The sequence below is a fragment of the Canis aureus genome, chromosome 23, assembly GCF_053574225.1.
Source record: "Canis aureus isolate CA01 chromosome 23, VMU_Caureus_v.1.0, whole genome shotgun sequence".
NCBI classification, from domain to species: domain Eukaryota; kingdom Metazoa; phylum Chordata; class Mammalia; order Carnivora; family Canidae; genus Canis; species Canis aureus.
The window spans coordinates 39272748-39289136 of record NC_135633.1 but is presented as its reverse complement, the minus strand read 5'-3'; the positions used below and the strand labels follow the sequence as shown (position 1 = coordinate 39289136).

General features: G+C 44.3%; 1 long non-coding RNA gene across 1 annotated transcript; it reads left to right on the top strand.

Annotated features, from left to right (window-relative positions):
• Positions 1-1715: 1715 nt before the first annotated feature.
• LOC144295027 (uncharacterized) lies at positions 1716-16095 on the top strand. The gene is made up of 3 exons (XR_013362372.1): positions 1716-3175; positions 11364-11421; positions 15122-16095. It is a non-coding gene; the product is annotated as an uncharacterized LOC144295027 (long non-coding RNA).
• Positions 16096-16389: the final 294 nt, after the last annotated feature.

Genomic DNA, 16389 nt, shown 5'->3' with positions numbered 1-16389 from the left:
TTGATCACAGGTGTCAGTTTTGCCAGCCCCTTAGAACCGGGGCCATTCTAAGCCTTGGTTAAGGTGATAGCATATATGAAAGTGTCTTGACTAAAGTAAAGCCCTACCTACTCATAGATTTTTATTACTGTTATTATTTTGTTTATCCTATCAAAGCATGAGAATGTGGTAGGAAAAACACCCCATTTGGAATCTGAAAAAAACAGCTCAGACCCCAGCTTCACCATGACTCATGGAGATAGCCTGAGCGGAGGAATGGTCCAGACTCACAGCCTCCCTCACCTGTGCCCACAGCCCTGTAACCCACTGTCCCCTGCCCCCAGGCTCTGGCCTCAGCAGCATGACTCGGTTTACCAACATAGCAGCACTAAACTAGAAACAGAAGCTTGAAAAAGGGCTCCCACATTTCTGCTACCTCTGTCACTCCCTTGCTATTGCTGTGAGAACGTCATCAGGTGACCCTGAGAAGACAGACCGTGTGGACCAGAGCTCCTTTCAGCCAAGACTCCAAGCATGTGGAAGAGCCCAGCCAAGATCCACAAGGTCATTCAGCGACCTGCAAACTCAGGAGCAGCAGCCAGAAGCCACTGATTTGGGGGGCGGGGATCTGCTCTGCAGCAAGAGTGACCTGTTATACTATTTCTGTAATTAACCTCACTGTGTCTCAGTTTGCAAATTGATAAATTGGGGATAACATCAACTTCATAGGGCTATTGTGGGACATAAAATTCCACTTATCCTAGTACTGATGACAGCTCGGTTCCTACCACCAGGGAGGAAACTCAGCTACATGTAGTGTCTGAGAAAGAGTTGCAAGGCACCTGAGCAGTTATGCGGGCAGCCCCATGATATAAAGTGATTGTTACAGCACACATTTATCGTTAAGATCTTCTGCGCAAATTTCCAGGTCTACCAAGGTTGCTTAAAAGTATATTTTGACCTCTCTGGGTTTCCCAGTCCCCTCCATTTCCCCCCTGCTTTCCAATCTGGTACCTTCTCTCAGCCGTTGGACTTAATCTAGGTTTGCAAATGTTTGTCTTTATCTCTCTGTTCAGAAATCTGAGTCCTCCCCAGCCCCTCACCCCTCCACCCTAGTGTATCCCTCCAACTTATATTAGAGTAATAACTCTAAAATATAAGTTTACCTTCACAAGTGACCGTTATCCCTCAGTGACTTGCCCTAGTCTTGAGGGAGAAATGCACTCTGCAAGACAAGGACCCCACATCCCCTTCAACCTGTCTGGCCTCTTCCCCCATCGCCACCAACTTGCATGCTGTCACACAGCTCCCAGGGAGCACCAGCTGGAAGGGCTTCTGGGCCTTCAGACATCCTGTCTCCTCTGCCCTGCAGTACCCTCTCCGCCACCTAGGGCCCCTGCCAATTTCAACCCCTCAGAAGCTTCTTCTTGCCCAGAGTTGCTCAAACTCAGCGCTATTGACATTTGGGGCCAAAGGAATCTCTGCTGCGGGCGCATCTCTGCGCATTACAGGATGCTTAGGAGGATCCTTCTCTGTCCTCTTTTTCTAGATTCCAGTACTAACCCCTCCCAGCTGTGCCAGCAACAATTGTCTCCAGACATTACCAGATATCTCCGAGGGACAAAAATCACCCCTACTTGAAAACCAATGCTCTAACCCTACTCTCAGCCCCACTTCCAAAAGCAGATTCAATGGTCACTGCCTTCCTGAGCCTCCTTCTACTCAAGCACTTAGGACACTAGATGGTGCACATCTCTCACCAATCTGTCCTTCTCAGTAAACCTGACACAGAACGATGCCTTTGATCCTTACAGCCCTAGGTCTTTGCCCAGTTTTCAGAACAGGGAAAGTGCTTGATGAGGGTGGTAAAGGATTTTATAGAGAGTAGCAAGGTAAACAATGAACACCTGAGATCTCCAAACCTGCCAGTAAATGACAGTCACCTGGGGATATCTTTAAAATACGATTCCTAGATATAAGCTCAGACTCTTGAGTCGGTGTCTCAGGGAATAAGAACGCAGGAATGTTTATTGTTTAATCTCTGAGGTGATCCTAATGCAGCTCTTTGACGGGAAGAGCTGATCCGGAAGACAAGCGGCAGCGACCAACCTTTGCCATCTCTGCAGACTATCTGGTAAGGGCCACCTCCGTGAATGAGAAAACGGTAAAATACTCCTCCAGAGAAGTTCTTCTGCCCCAAAATGTAACTGGTTGTTTTAGAAGATGAGTGAAGAAGTCCCCAAGAAGTTTCCAGAAAAGGCTCAGAGGACCTCCCCATGTAGTCAACGGGGCCTTCCAGCCGAAATAACACGTAGCGCTTAGGAGAATGTTCCCTTCTGAGGCAGAACATTTTCCCTATCCCCGTGGCCTCCCCGCAGCCCGGCGAGGCTGCTCCTCGACCTCCGAGGCCCCGGCTCCTTCCTCGGGGAGCCCGCCCCCTCCGGCACCCTTCCTTCCAACAGGCCTCAAAGGAACTCTGTGAGGGGGGTACAGGCCAGCTTGCCCCTGGGGGCGACCACGAGGGCCTGGGCTCGCCCGGGCAAGTGATCTGGACGAGCACAGGCCGTACGGAGCGATGCTTCCAATTCCTGTTAGACTAATGGAGCTGCGCCTGGCGAGAACCTCCGTGAGGCTGTGGAGGCCCGGCCCGCAGGAGTGAGGAGGGCCCGACGCCCCGGGTCGCGGGGCCGTGGGGCGGACCGGACTGGGGAGGTGACAGGCCCGAGAGAACATCCTCGTTCACGCTGCCCTGACGGGCTGTGAGCGAAGGTTGAGGGGGCAAAGCCCCGTGGGCAGCCCGAGCGGCCCTCAAGTCCTCCCTCCTCCCCGGGAACCTCTAAAGATGCCATCGTTCCGAGAGCAGGGCTCTGTCGGGGCCTCGCAGCCGGGACGTCCGTGTCGGTTCGCCAGGACCGCCTGACGGAGAGCGCAGGCCCGACGCCGCACCGCAGCCGCCCGCGGCCTCGTCGCTCCGGAGGCGCCAGGTCCGAGACGCAGGCGGCGGCGGGGCGGCTCGTGCCAGGGGGCGAGCGAGCACCCGGAAGGCCGTCTTCGCCCTGTGGCTGTTCGTCTCATCCTCCCAGCTCATGCGCTGCTCCAAACGTCCCCTTTCCACAATTGATATGGGATTAGCGCCCACCCTCATGATCTCACACGGACTTCTCTGAAAAGACTCTATATCCGGCCACACTCAGAGGTACCGGGTACTGGGAGGCCCTGGGAGCTGGGACTCACGTACACGGCCGCGGGGAAGCAGACCTGCTCCGCAGACCACAGTGTCTGCCTCTACCTGCCCAGCCTCCCACTCTCACATGCTGAGCTGCCTGATTGCTCTCCTCTCCCCCCTTCCTCCAGACCCCTCAACGCTTCCTGTGGGGTACCTTGAGGGGCCTCGGACATCCGCCTCATCCCACCAAAACCACTAACTGTGGCAAACGAGAAAGATCACGCGCTCTCACGGAGAACAGACCTGGGTTGAAATCTCGGCTCTGAGCTATAATGGCTGCGTGTCCAGGACATGTTACGTGCCTGCTCTGAGCCCCAGTAGTCTCAGTTTTACGGCAAAGAGGTACCCCAATGAGTCACATCTTTAAACTGTCGCTAGTTCTCTCTGAAGTGAAAATGAGGAGTGGCCAAGAAGCAAATTTTGTTGTTGTTGAGCAAACAATAATTAAAGCGGACTTCCTGAATTTGCAAGGGGAAAGGAGTAGTCGACCCCTATTTCTCTGGGGCAAGAGTATATGGGACTTTTGTGGCCTGTCAAAGTCAGGTCCTTGGCCGTACCTCAGGGCGCAATCTCTGAGAAGGAAGTGAGGTCAGGAACCTTAGCATAAAAGACTAGAAACTCCACTCCCTCCTTTCAGGTATAAAGCAGGGCTTCTCAAACTACCAGTTGTAAATGATATTTTTTTTTTCAAACTCCAATCCATCACAGATGCATATGAAATAATGTATTTTTAAAAAATTAAATAAAATTAAATAAAAAAACAAATGCAAGCCCTTATTTTTTATTAGATTCAATATAGAATTTAATAACACTACAAAATTGTCATATATGCTTCTACATGCTTACTGTCAATTTCTAAATGTATGGGAGGTTTTCTGTTTGTTTTTTAAAGACTTTTTAGGGGTGCCTCTGTGGTTCAGTCAGCTAAGTGTCTGCTTTCAGCTCAGGTCATGATCCCAGGTCCTGGGATCAAGTCCCTAGTCATGCTCCCTGCTGAGTGGGAAGTCTGCTTCTCTCTCTCCCTCTGCCCCATCCCCCTGTTTGCGCTCTCTCTCTCTCTCTCTCTCTCTTTCTCTCTCTCTAAAATAAAATAAATAAGTAATCTTCACACCCAACATGGGGCTCCAACTTACAGCCCTGAGATCAAGAGTCATATGCTCCACTGACTGAGGCAGCCAGGCAACCCTCTAAATGTATGTTTTTATAGGCTAGTTACAAAAAGTTCACAGACAGGTCCCTGTCCAAGAACCACATCTTGACTACCATCAGTTTAAGGTATAATAGGGGAGTCTTCAGCTCAGACTACAGTCAAACCAAGACATCTGTGGGTGGTGGGTGATTAGGAGTGTAATATGAAGAATGTAATATTCAGCTTCAGACGTTCAAAATAAATTTTTTTCATCTACAGCAAAAAAATCAGCTTGAAAATCAAGCTGTCAAGAGAAGAGTAATAAAGTTGTCTCTTTCCATCTTTAAAATATCAAAAGCAAATAATCTAATTTAAAAATGGGCAGAGGAACTGAATAGACATTTTCCCAAAGAAGACATCCAGATGGCCAACAGCCACATGAAAAGACGCTCAACATCACTCATCATCAGGAAAATGCAAATCAAAACCTCAATGAGATATCACCTTCTACCTGTCAGAATTGCTAGAATCAAAAAGATAAAAATAGCTAGTTTGGCCCAGGATGTGGAGAAAAAGGAACCCTTGTGCAGTGTAGGTAGGAATGAAATATTGCTGCAGCCACTATGGAGAACAGTATGGAGGTTCCTCAAAAAATTAATAATAGAACTATCTATCATATGATCCAGTAATTCCACATCTGAGTATTTACCTAAAGAAAACAAAAACACTAATTTGAAAACACATTTATCCTTGTGTTTACTGTAGCATTATTTATAAGACCCAAGATAGGGAAGCAACCCTAATGTCCATCAATAGTGAAGTGGATAAAGAAGATATCATATATACATACAATGGACTATCACTGAGCTATAAAAAATAGTGAGATCTTGCCATTTGTGACAACATGGATGGACCTAGAGGGTATTATGCAAAGTGAAATAAGTTAGAGAAAAACATACTATATGATTTCACTTATATGTGGAATCAAAAACAAAACGAAACAAATGAACAAAGCAGAAACAGACCCATAAATACTGAGAACAAACTGATGGTTGGCAGAGGGGAAAGCGATGGGGGGGATGAGCAAAAAAGGTGAAAAGGAATGGGAAATACAGGCTTCCAGTTATGGAATTAATAAGTCATGGGGATAAAAAGTATAGCAAAGGAAATATATTTAAAAAATCAAGATCCAAGCAAGAAAGATGAGATCACTCTTGCTTTGTATCCAGAGTGGGGGGAAGGTGGTCCACTTCTCAGGTAGGTGTGAACATTATCATTAATATTTAAGATCACAGTGTTAATAAAAATAACATCTTCCAAAGGTGCTTTCACAAATGATGTACATTTGTCTTTAAACAGGCCCCAATGTGGGGTTTGAACTGATGACCTTGAGATCAAGACCTGAGAGCCAAGATCAAGAGTTGGACACTTAACCAACTGAGCCACCAAGATGCCCTAAATGATGTACGTTTACATCTCACTTCCCTAAGTCATAGTTTATCCTCATTTTACAGATAAAGAAACTGAGGCAAAAATAGAATCAAGGCACTATTATTTTTCCCAGACATGGAAGCAAGGCAAGATATATTCCAGAGTCCCAGTGGGAGAACTCATGTGCAGATGACACTTGGGGACTGAGCAAAGGAATAAATGGTATGAGGAAAACCTCTAATCCTAGTCAGAAGTCATCATTTGTCATGACTGACCTTACCATCATCATTAACCAGCATTTGGTTGGCCCTATCATGTCTTGGCAAATGGAAACAAAAGAGGGAATGTAAGGTCTCTGCCTTCAAAGACCTTACAACCTGCTGTATGATTTCAAGCAATTCACTGAGCCTCAGTTTTCTCACTGGCAGATTGGGATAATAAAACCATTTACCTCAGTGTTGTGAGGCTATAATATAAAATGCACATAAAATATTTATTTAACATGGTGAACAGTGCACAGTAAATGTCCTCTGACTATTTGCAACTAACCCTATATGAATTAGCCAAATAGATATGTTTGCCGATTTGAATGACTATCAAGCCATTTTGCATTTAGTCACCCCTATATGCCTTCATTTGTCTTTCAAATACATTTTCATGTATATAAGAAAAAATCCCTAAAGAATTCTATCTACTACAAAAATGAATAATCATCAACTGAAGAAGAAAACTCTACAACAAGAGGCCATCCTTGGTGCATCTAGATATTAGAACTTTCCACCAAGCCCTCTCAACAAAAGCCCTGTGTTCCAATCAGAACAGGCTCTCCTGGCCAGAGCCCTTTGCCAGGAGTTCCCATGTGGATTTCTTTCCAGCCCGTAGCCCAGGCTCCTCCCACATCATATATGGTCCCTTTTGGTTCCAATGCCACAATCTTTGCATCTAGGGGTGGAACAATCTCTTGTAAGTGGCTGAGTCCCTGGGATGATTCTAATCCTTCCCACTGCTGCATTTACTAAGAATCACTTGCAATATAATGTTAGTGTGAACTGTCAAATCAGTCCTTCAGGTGGGGACACAGACAATGGCTCTTGGCCCTGAGCAGGTGGGGAAAGGATGCAGATGCTGGGTGCATGCAGAGGAGATGAGGCTTCTCCAGAGTGTTTCATCCCATCCCTACTTCCACTCTTAAGGCAGAGAAAGTAGGATTCCCCTTGGACACGTTTTCAACCTTCCCTTCCTATTGTTTTGTTCATCTCCATAGTTGTCTTGGCATTTGCTATAATACAGTTCTACCTTACTGAAGTTGGTTTGTCCTGCCATCAGGAAAGAATGATGGAAAGGAAAGATTTCTTTCTAAGCATCAGAAAACTTGGATCCCAGGCCTAGCTCTAGGACTAATTACCCATGCATCTTTGGGCTGGTCCTTTTTACTCTCTAGGCTCAAGGAAGTTTGACCAGGGACCACTATAATCATATAGTCTGGCCTTTCACAGAATCAGACCGTGTGTGTGTGTGTGTGTGTGTGTGTGTGTGTGTGATGGTAGTAAGAAAAGAACACTTAAAAAAAAAAAGTTTGAGTGTAAATACAGTATTGTCAACTATAAGCACAATGAGGCTTTGACAGCACATCGACTCCACCTTAGAGACAGGCAGTTCAGTCATCATCACAGAGTCGACCTGCCAGGGGACAGGAGGTCAGACCTGGAGGGATCCTGATATCTGATCAGTCCTTCTGACACCACTAGGTGTCACTGTCCTACCTTAAATACCCCTCCTCAAATCCTCAACCAGATTAATTGGAAACCCTCCCATGAACGTCTTGGTTCTTGGCATGTGAATCCACTTTGCATCTACCTTTATAGATCCTTATCCCCTTCTCCCAAACGAGACTCAACACAACTACTTACAAATGTTTGCATACCTTACTTCCAGGTTTTTGGATTTGACCAGTGACACAGAATGTAGGGTTCACATCTGTCCACGTTAATGGGCCTAGCCTCTTAATTCATTCTCATTAAATCATGAATTTAATGAGCACTTGCTATGTGCCAAGTCCTGTGCTGAGAACTGAAGACTTAAAGAATAAAGGCACATCCCCTGCACTCAAGAGCTTACAGCAGGGTGTCAGGATGGCCGAGTGGTCTAAGGCGCCAGACTCAAGCTCCGCTTCCTCAAGAGCTTACAGCAGACATGTCTGGGGCAAATGGTCAAAAGAAGGACCCCATGCCTTGAGCATACAGAAAGTGCTTTAGGGTAGGCCTGCCTTGAGTAGGTAGGGACGCTTCACAAGATTTGTCACAGCATTTGGACTGAGACTTGAAAACTACACAGGTCTTCTGTGAATCACTGGGACAGACCATTCTAGGCTGATAGAACAGCATATGCAAATAGGCAGTTTCATTAAACCTAAAGCAGGCTTTTCCTATAAGTGGTAAACCATATTGAAATCTACTTGGACCTAATTACCCTGCATGGGAGAAAGGGCAGGCTTCTGCCCCACTCTTCATATACATACAATCACAACTATCTTACCCTTGAGAGCAGACATGTGACTTTTCATTTTTTTGTACCCTCACAACTAATCACAATGGAGAACAATAGATTTTGAATGTATGAATGTATGAACAATTTACTAGTTAATCTACTACAAAGACTATCCGATTTTGAAGAGGCCTTTTCAAGAGGGGAAACTGAGGTCCGGGCCCACCATTAGGAGAGCCATGCATGCCTCCCTGTTCCTAAAGTGCTCTCTGAAGAGCCTGCACTAGCTCATTCTTTCTCCGGGCAATTAATTCTTTAGGATGATCAAGATCAGAGAATTTCCTATGCCTTTTCTCCTCCCAGAGATTCTCTCTACTCCCCTTTCCAGTTATGGGCGCAGGAGGTAGTGTAAGGAATTTAGCAAAACACCCAACTTGAATCAAAGAGCAGTGTGCAAGGTCATCTATATGCTAATCTCACAATCAGGACCCCTTGGCCTTTAACAGAAATTAAACAACTCAACAATTGACTCTGTGGCAATATTTTCACTCCCAGAAAATCATTATCAAGTTTTTGTTTCTGTCCAAACTTATGAGGAGTTTTGACCCCTGGAAGAGTCACACCAGAGGGAAGGTGGGGAATGGAATGTGCAAAACACAGGCCGCAAAGAGTTAAAGGATCACAGAATGAGTTTGGCTGCCACAAAGTGCTGTGACTATCGGCTGCAGAGAGCTTGGCTGGGGCATAGGAGGGAGGAGGTCAACATAGGCAGACTCTTGAGCATTTCTCTGCCAAAATCCTTCCACATTGACTCCTTAGCCCAGCATTCATGGTCACTATGGTCAAGCCCTACATTTTCAACCCTTGCTCCCATGACCCTCAATTCCTTGCCCACACCCCAGGAGAATGGATCCACTCACCCTCACTGAGAAGGCCCGCTAGTTGCCAGCTACCTTTCAAACCTAGCTCCTAGGGTCTCCTCGCAGATCCACTTCATCCCACATCTACCTCTTCAGTAGAATGCTTCCTCATACTACATTTATTTTCCTTCTTTGATTCTCAAATTTCTACTTAACCTATTTAACCTTCAGCTTTACTCCTCTTGAAAGTCTTCCCATGCAGGGGTGCCCGGGCTCAGTTAGTTAAGAGTGCAACTCTTTATTTCAGCTCAGGTCATAATCTCAGGGTCTTGAGATCAAGTCCCACATTAGGTTCTGTGCTGAGCATTGGACCTGCTTAAGATTTTCTCTCCCTCTTCCTCTGTCCCTCCTGTGTGTGCTCTCTATCTTTATCTCTCCCTAAAAAAAAAGAGAGAGTGGAAAGAAAGAGAAGAAAGAAAGAAAGAAAGAAAGAAAGAAAGAAAGAAAGAAAGAAAGAAAGAAAGAAAGAAAGAAAGAAATCTTCCCATTCCTGTTTGAACTTTGGGACTCTCATCATGTACACCTTGTACCTGTAGTTATCATAGCTCTTTTTACCATGCTGAGAAATTATTAGTTTGCATGCCACTGAATTCTGAGCATCTTACTGAAAGGTGTCATGTCTCTCATTATTATAACACCAGATCTAGCATAGCTCTTAGCACGTAATAGGTACTTCATTAATATTTAAGCATAGAGTGCTCAAGGGCAGAGACTAGATGATATTCATCCTCATGGCTCTAATCTCCAGACCATTGCTTGAAATGGAAAAAGACTTTAACATACATTTGTGAAATTAATGAATCTGCTAGATGAAAAGACAATTTGTTATCCACATTAAGAGAGTTACTATGGTGGGACGACCAACTCATCCCAAGACAAGTACTGAAAGTCCCAGATCCCAGGAATCCTTCAGTCCTGGGCAAACCAGGACAGCTGGTCACCCTATGCTATGGCCACAATCCACTACCAGGATGGACCAGTAGCAGCTCTGCACATAAATTCGTATTTATTTATTTATTTATTGTTTAGTCAACAAATATTTCCTGAATAAATAAGCAAAGAAGTAGACCATAAAATATAGTAATTTATAAACATATGGATACATTTTCTTATGTATCTGCTTAGTTCACTAGTTAGAGATAGCCATAACCTGAGTCTATGCTTCAGTTGGCCAACATCAGCAGAACGAATAAAACTACCTACCCCTCTAACTGGGCAGAAGAGATAAAGGATTTCATTGAAAGGAATATCATGGTTTGCATTGGAGCCCAGTGACCTAGTTTGATTCCAGATACTGGTGCCCTGGGTAGTAAATTTATCTATAAAAGAACTGATAGTAATACTGGTGCCTCTTTGTAGAGTTTTTGTAAAGAGCAAATGAAACCAAGTCTTTGTAAGTTAAAAAGCTGTAAATATTAGCATCCTCAGCTTTATCAGCCTGTGAAATAATCATAATTTCAACTTTAGTCCAAACTCCTGGTGGTGGGTAAAATCTAGTGCCAGCTTGACTGTAGGATTTTCCCCAAATCCTACTTAACAAATATTTGAGGGGAATTCCAAGGAATGCTTTATACTCTTATCTCAGATTCAGTGAACATGGCCACTCCATGCAGTAGCCAACACTGCCCCGGATCCCAACAGTTCCACGGAGAATCTATGCCAGCACTGAATCTGTGCCCTGAATGCCATGCTGATATGGGACATGCCATTGACCCCTAAAGTCAGAAGAAAATAGCTCCTTCAATGTTTTATGCAGATGGCAGCGAAGGTCCCCAAGAATGTTTCAGCCTGAAACATCACCAGCATAAGTGACACAACACTTACCTTCCAAGATTATACAAACCAACACAGTAGATAGAATAGGGTAAGTGCTGACATCAGCTACTTTCATGTATACAGAACCAGCTCTCCTTCCCGGCATTCAGGACTTTCTTGGATCACTGTGTCACTTATTTTCTTAGGACAGTTGTTCTCAACTGGGGATGATTTTGCATCCCCAACCCAGGGTGCATTTGGAGTGTCTGGAGACATTTTTGGTTGTCACAACTGGAAATGAAAGCTACTTATGGAAATAAGTGGGTAGAAGCCAGGGATCCTGTACAACATCCTATTATACATAAAGAAAAGCCCTCCACATCAAATGTCAGAAGTGCTAATGTTGAGAAATTCTGTCTTTGGGTGATCTATTTCTTAGGAATCCTGTTGGTCCCCCTTCTGACTTGACCTCCATGGAATCCATTCTCACCTATCAGGTATGTTTAAAGGTTTATTTATTTATTTATTTATTTATTTATTTATTTATTTATTTATTTATTTATTTGAGAGAGAACAAGAGAGAGCAGAAGACGGAGAGAGAGAGCACAAACACAGAGGGAGAGGAAGAAGTAGACCCCTTGCTGAGCAGGGAGCCCGATCCTAGCACCCTAAGCCTATTTCTTTTAATCTAACTCCAGAGTGGATGGACTTAAATGTTAGTTTCAGTCCTTTGTCCTTACATAAATCAGTAAATAAAAATAGTTATGTATGGGGCTTTCTCTTAACCCTTTCACTCATGGCATGTAAGCTCCAGCCCCTACCCTCTTATAGTATTATGTTGAGAGTAACTTATTACAGATTCTTCCATTCAACAAATATTTGATGACATACTATGGATGAGGCATGATACTAGACACTAGGCAAACAGTGATTAACCAACAGACATTGCCCCAGCAATCATGAAGCTTACACTATGGTCAGAGAATAAAATAGTAAGCAAATGAATATATAATTACAAATATCAATACACACCATGAAAAATAGAGGGTTCTTTCAGGGCATATAATGGAAAGACAGCAGTTAAATAGGAAAGGCAGAGAATGTCCTCCTAAAGAAGTAACATTTGGGTTGAGGCCTGGCAGGGCCAAAGAAGTGAGTCCATTGAAGAAATGAGGAGGAAGATCACATGCAAAAAGCTCTTGAGTAGGAAATCAACTGTGCCATCAAGGAGTAGAATGTGTGGCCAAGTGTGATGTGATCAAATTTATATTTTTTAAAAGACTACTCTGGCTGCCCTGTGGGTGACGGGCTGAAGGAGGTAAAAGCGAGACACCCACAAGAAGGTAGTGGTCTGAGAAGCAGACAGGGGTGACCTGGCTCCCAGGATAACAGTGGAGTTAGAACTGGAAAGTCTATGAGTGGGATGCTGCTCTCTGAGGGAGAAAACTATATCAGGGATGGGCAGTGGCTGAGACACTTTGGGGCAACAAATATCACCACCTGAACAACTTCTGAGAGTTGCCGTTCCTCAGAAATCAATACTCACCTTCCCTGCTAAGCATTTCTATTGCGGAGGAACCACACACATAGTAAGTAGGTAACTTTTCCTACACTACACTTGGTTTTGGGCTGTTTCTTCAACTGGCTGAAACATTGAGTGGTATGTATGTGCATATGTATTACTTGCAGCTATAGGGATAGAGGGAGGGCAGAAATAAGTGACCCATCACGAAACCTAATTCCCTATGCTTTCAAGAGCCATTTATCACCATCTCTGGTTGGTGCCGTTTCTTTCTGGAGTGAGGCTAACCAGGAACAACCCATAGCCAGGGTCTTGGAATCTTCTCCCTAGAAAACCTCACTCTTGGACCTGGGCAAGGTCTTCTGATATCAGGCTTCCTTAACCTCAAGTCCAGGCCCAATATAAGCAATTAGTTGGGCAGTCAACAAGACCTCTCCTTGCAGAGAGATCCATGAAAGCCCACTCTCAGGAGGTCTGACATCACCAAAGAGCCTGAATTCATGAGGAATTATCATTTTATCTGACTTCACTGCCACAGGTGGCAACTTTCATCTCTTCAGAGAGGACCATCCAGCATGTCAGTGTCACTGCCAACCAGACCAGAAGGAATCATCAGGCCTGGGCCTAGATATGGGGCCCTGGAGGGATGACCTTCCAAGAAACAGCTGAGCTCCCAGGGCAGCATGTAGAGGACACCTGTAGCTCAGCAGTGTTCAGAAAAGTGCCAGGAGCCCACTATAGGGAAAGTCAAGGTGGGAGGATTTAGGGGCCCCTACAGGTAGCAAAGCCTATAGGTCATGAGGCCTGAGGAACCTGCCCTCAGGGAACTGGCATTGGATACAGGAAGCAGACAAACAGATTAATAGTACTAACCCGATGAGTCCTATGATGGAAGGGAACACATAGTATTCTGGGGGGTGGAAGGAGAGAAAGGAAGAGGCTCCGAACTCTGCCTAGGGATCAAGGGAGACTAGCAGGAGGGGGTAATGTTTCTCTGTTCCAAACACAGTCCACTGGCATCCACAGGGTTCAATTAACTACATTTAGAAAAACTCAGAAATGCTAACAGCACATTTTTAAGGGTATATACAAGCTCCATTATTCATTTAAAAATAATGACCAAGGGAAATTAATTTCCTTCATTGACTTTTTCCCTATAAAATTATCCCTGACCGGTGAGTTTTCAAATATAAAAATATTCCTTTAAGGGTAGATTGTTTGAAATTTGGAATTTAAATCCACACTCTGAAAGTGTCCAAGCTATGCAGGAAACCTGCCCTTGAGATGCACCTGAAAAGATATCAGGAACAGGAATTTTGTTGGGGAGAGGTAACAGATAAAATGTGGGGTGAGCCACACCTGTCCAGCCCTGATAGGACACATTCCTGGGACTAACAAATGGTGGGGGGCAGGGAGGAGCAGCAGTCACCTCCATTTGATGTCTATGGCCCAGGCTGTAGGAACAGAGTGAACTTCTGAAGCCCTGAGCAAAGCTCCTTTACAGAAACAGGGAAAATTCTGGGATTATTTTTATTAAAGCAAACTTTATTTAAAAATTTAAGCTTTATATTTCATCCTGCTTACCCCAGAGAGAAAACATGATGAAAGCTGACAGATACAAAGATGAATTAATCCTCCACTTCCATCCTCTGCCTCCTCCCCGTGTTTGGAAGGGGAAGCAGTAAGTCACTGCTATCTTCAGTGCCCACCCTCTGTAAGGTGCGGGCTGTGCGGGGTGGCGGAGGTGGGAGGGGGCAGGAAGGAATTCTAGTAATTTATAAGAACATAACATTTGCCATTTATAAAGCCTCTTCACTTACATCAGCCCCTCCAATCACTCCCTGAGGTAGTAGACAGTGCTGATCCTGGATTTATTAAAGAACAGAGGGAAGATTCAAATAAATTCATGAAATACTTGAGCTATGAAATCAACAGAAATTATTCTGACACTGAGCTACAACAGTAACAAAAACCAAAATTCAGATCACAAATAAATGCTGTTAAGCCTGAAAAGGAAGGGATCAATTCTGAATAGAAGCCATGAAAAGGGCTCTTGAATTATTTGATAATCCAGTTAATGAAGAGGAGGGAAGCATATAAATGCACCGGGACATTTTTTGCTGATTGACACACTGACAAAGACAACATAGAGCATTGAAGACAAATTGATGAAGGAATGCTCTCATTTCAGAGAGTTTAATATAACTGCTCCACAAGAATACTTGAATACAACATATGTGTGTGTGTGTGTGTGTGTGTGTGTGTGTGTGTGTTTAACTTGATAGGAAACATTGACAATCATAAAAATCTACACACTGATGAAGCTAAGAAAGAATATCTCAATACTCTAATAATATAATAAAAGTTTTGATCAGCATGCAAAAGGAAGAAATACAGTATCTTTCCATTATCTCCATAGACAGTGATATTACAAAATCATTATCCCATATTAAAAGGTAATCGGACAGTAATAAGGCAAGAGAGGTAAGGAAAAACACTACTGTAGAGATATGCCAGACAGCTAAATAATGATAGTATAGCATTTTTCTAAATTATATGATATTGTGGTATTTTGGTGTGTTTTTTTGTTTGTAGTTTGTGTTGATTTCTCATTCTAAATATAACCTTTATAATTGATTTTGTATTCATAATTTTGTGTTCTTTTTCTTAAACAGGGCTCGCAAAATGTATGTTTTTGGGCCCCAGGAAACCTGGATGTTATACCCATTTTGCAGGTGAGAAAATAAACTCAAGAGAAGGTCTCAGTATCACCCAGGGTCACAGTGATAGAAGGAGAAGGAGCCAGAACTCAAAGGCCCTGCTCCTCCTCCTCCACGATGCTGTCTCCACTGAGAGCCATTGATGCACATTGATCTTTGGAGGAGCACAAAAAAAGTGAGATAGGACATTCTAAAAACCCAGAGGACTCACTCAAATTTCTAAAGAAGGACTCACCATGACTTATAGTGCTCCCTCCATCCCATCTCCCTTCCGGACCTGTGTCTGCAGAGAATTCCACCTACAGTCAGCACCGGTGTCACTGTTGCAGGCTCAAAGCAATCCAGGAATCCAAGCACACTGCGGGAGTAAAGATGGGTCACATCAAATGCCTTCTGGAACATTCTGGAAGTACAGGCTAATTCTTGAAAACCTACTGCATGCCAGGCACTCACACCAGCTTCTGTCTTCTGCCACACAAAAAAATTATTATCTTTCTAAGAACAAGAAAATAGAAACTAAGTTGCCCCATTTCACAGAGATAGTACGAGACAGACAATAGGCTGGAAAGGCACTCTGCTCTGCCCCAAAGCCCACACCCAGGCCTCCAGGGGGAGGTTTTCTACCGGAGCTGGTTCACACTTAGGCACATCATGTCCAGGCAGGTGATGCTGACAGCGTCACAGGTCCTTGCTTCGTGGCCCTCATGTGCTGAAGCAGTCAGGCAGCCCTGTTCTTCGCCCAGCTGAGGTGAGCAGATGAAAACAAATGTTCTCTGTTTATTAGCCTGCAAGAATTGTTTTATTATCCTACACCATGAAGTCCCAAACCCACTACCTCTGCTTTGCCCAGGCCCACCTGGACTTGTTCACATCAGCCCCACTCTTCCTAGGAGTCCCTCCTGTGAGCAGTAAACTTTCTCTCAAATTCTCTTGGTGAGTGAAGTGTCATCAGCCTCCACATCCAAACCAAATGTTGGGTGGTCCCTCCTGCTTCAACAGGGGGACTATCTGACACCAATGACCTGCATTAAACACATACACTCTGACACAAGTGCACTGAAATGCACCAGGTGTCATAACAGTTTGCCCTCAGTTTCATGTTGATTGAGATTTATGTTCCCATTTGATATGATAATATAGCCAGGAATGGATTCCCATTAATTCCATTTCTACCAGAGTGAAAATTGTGCTAAGGAGAAATCTAGTAGGGTCTAGAAGGTGTC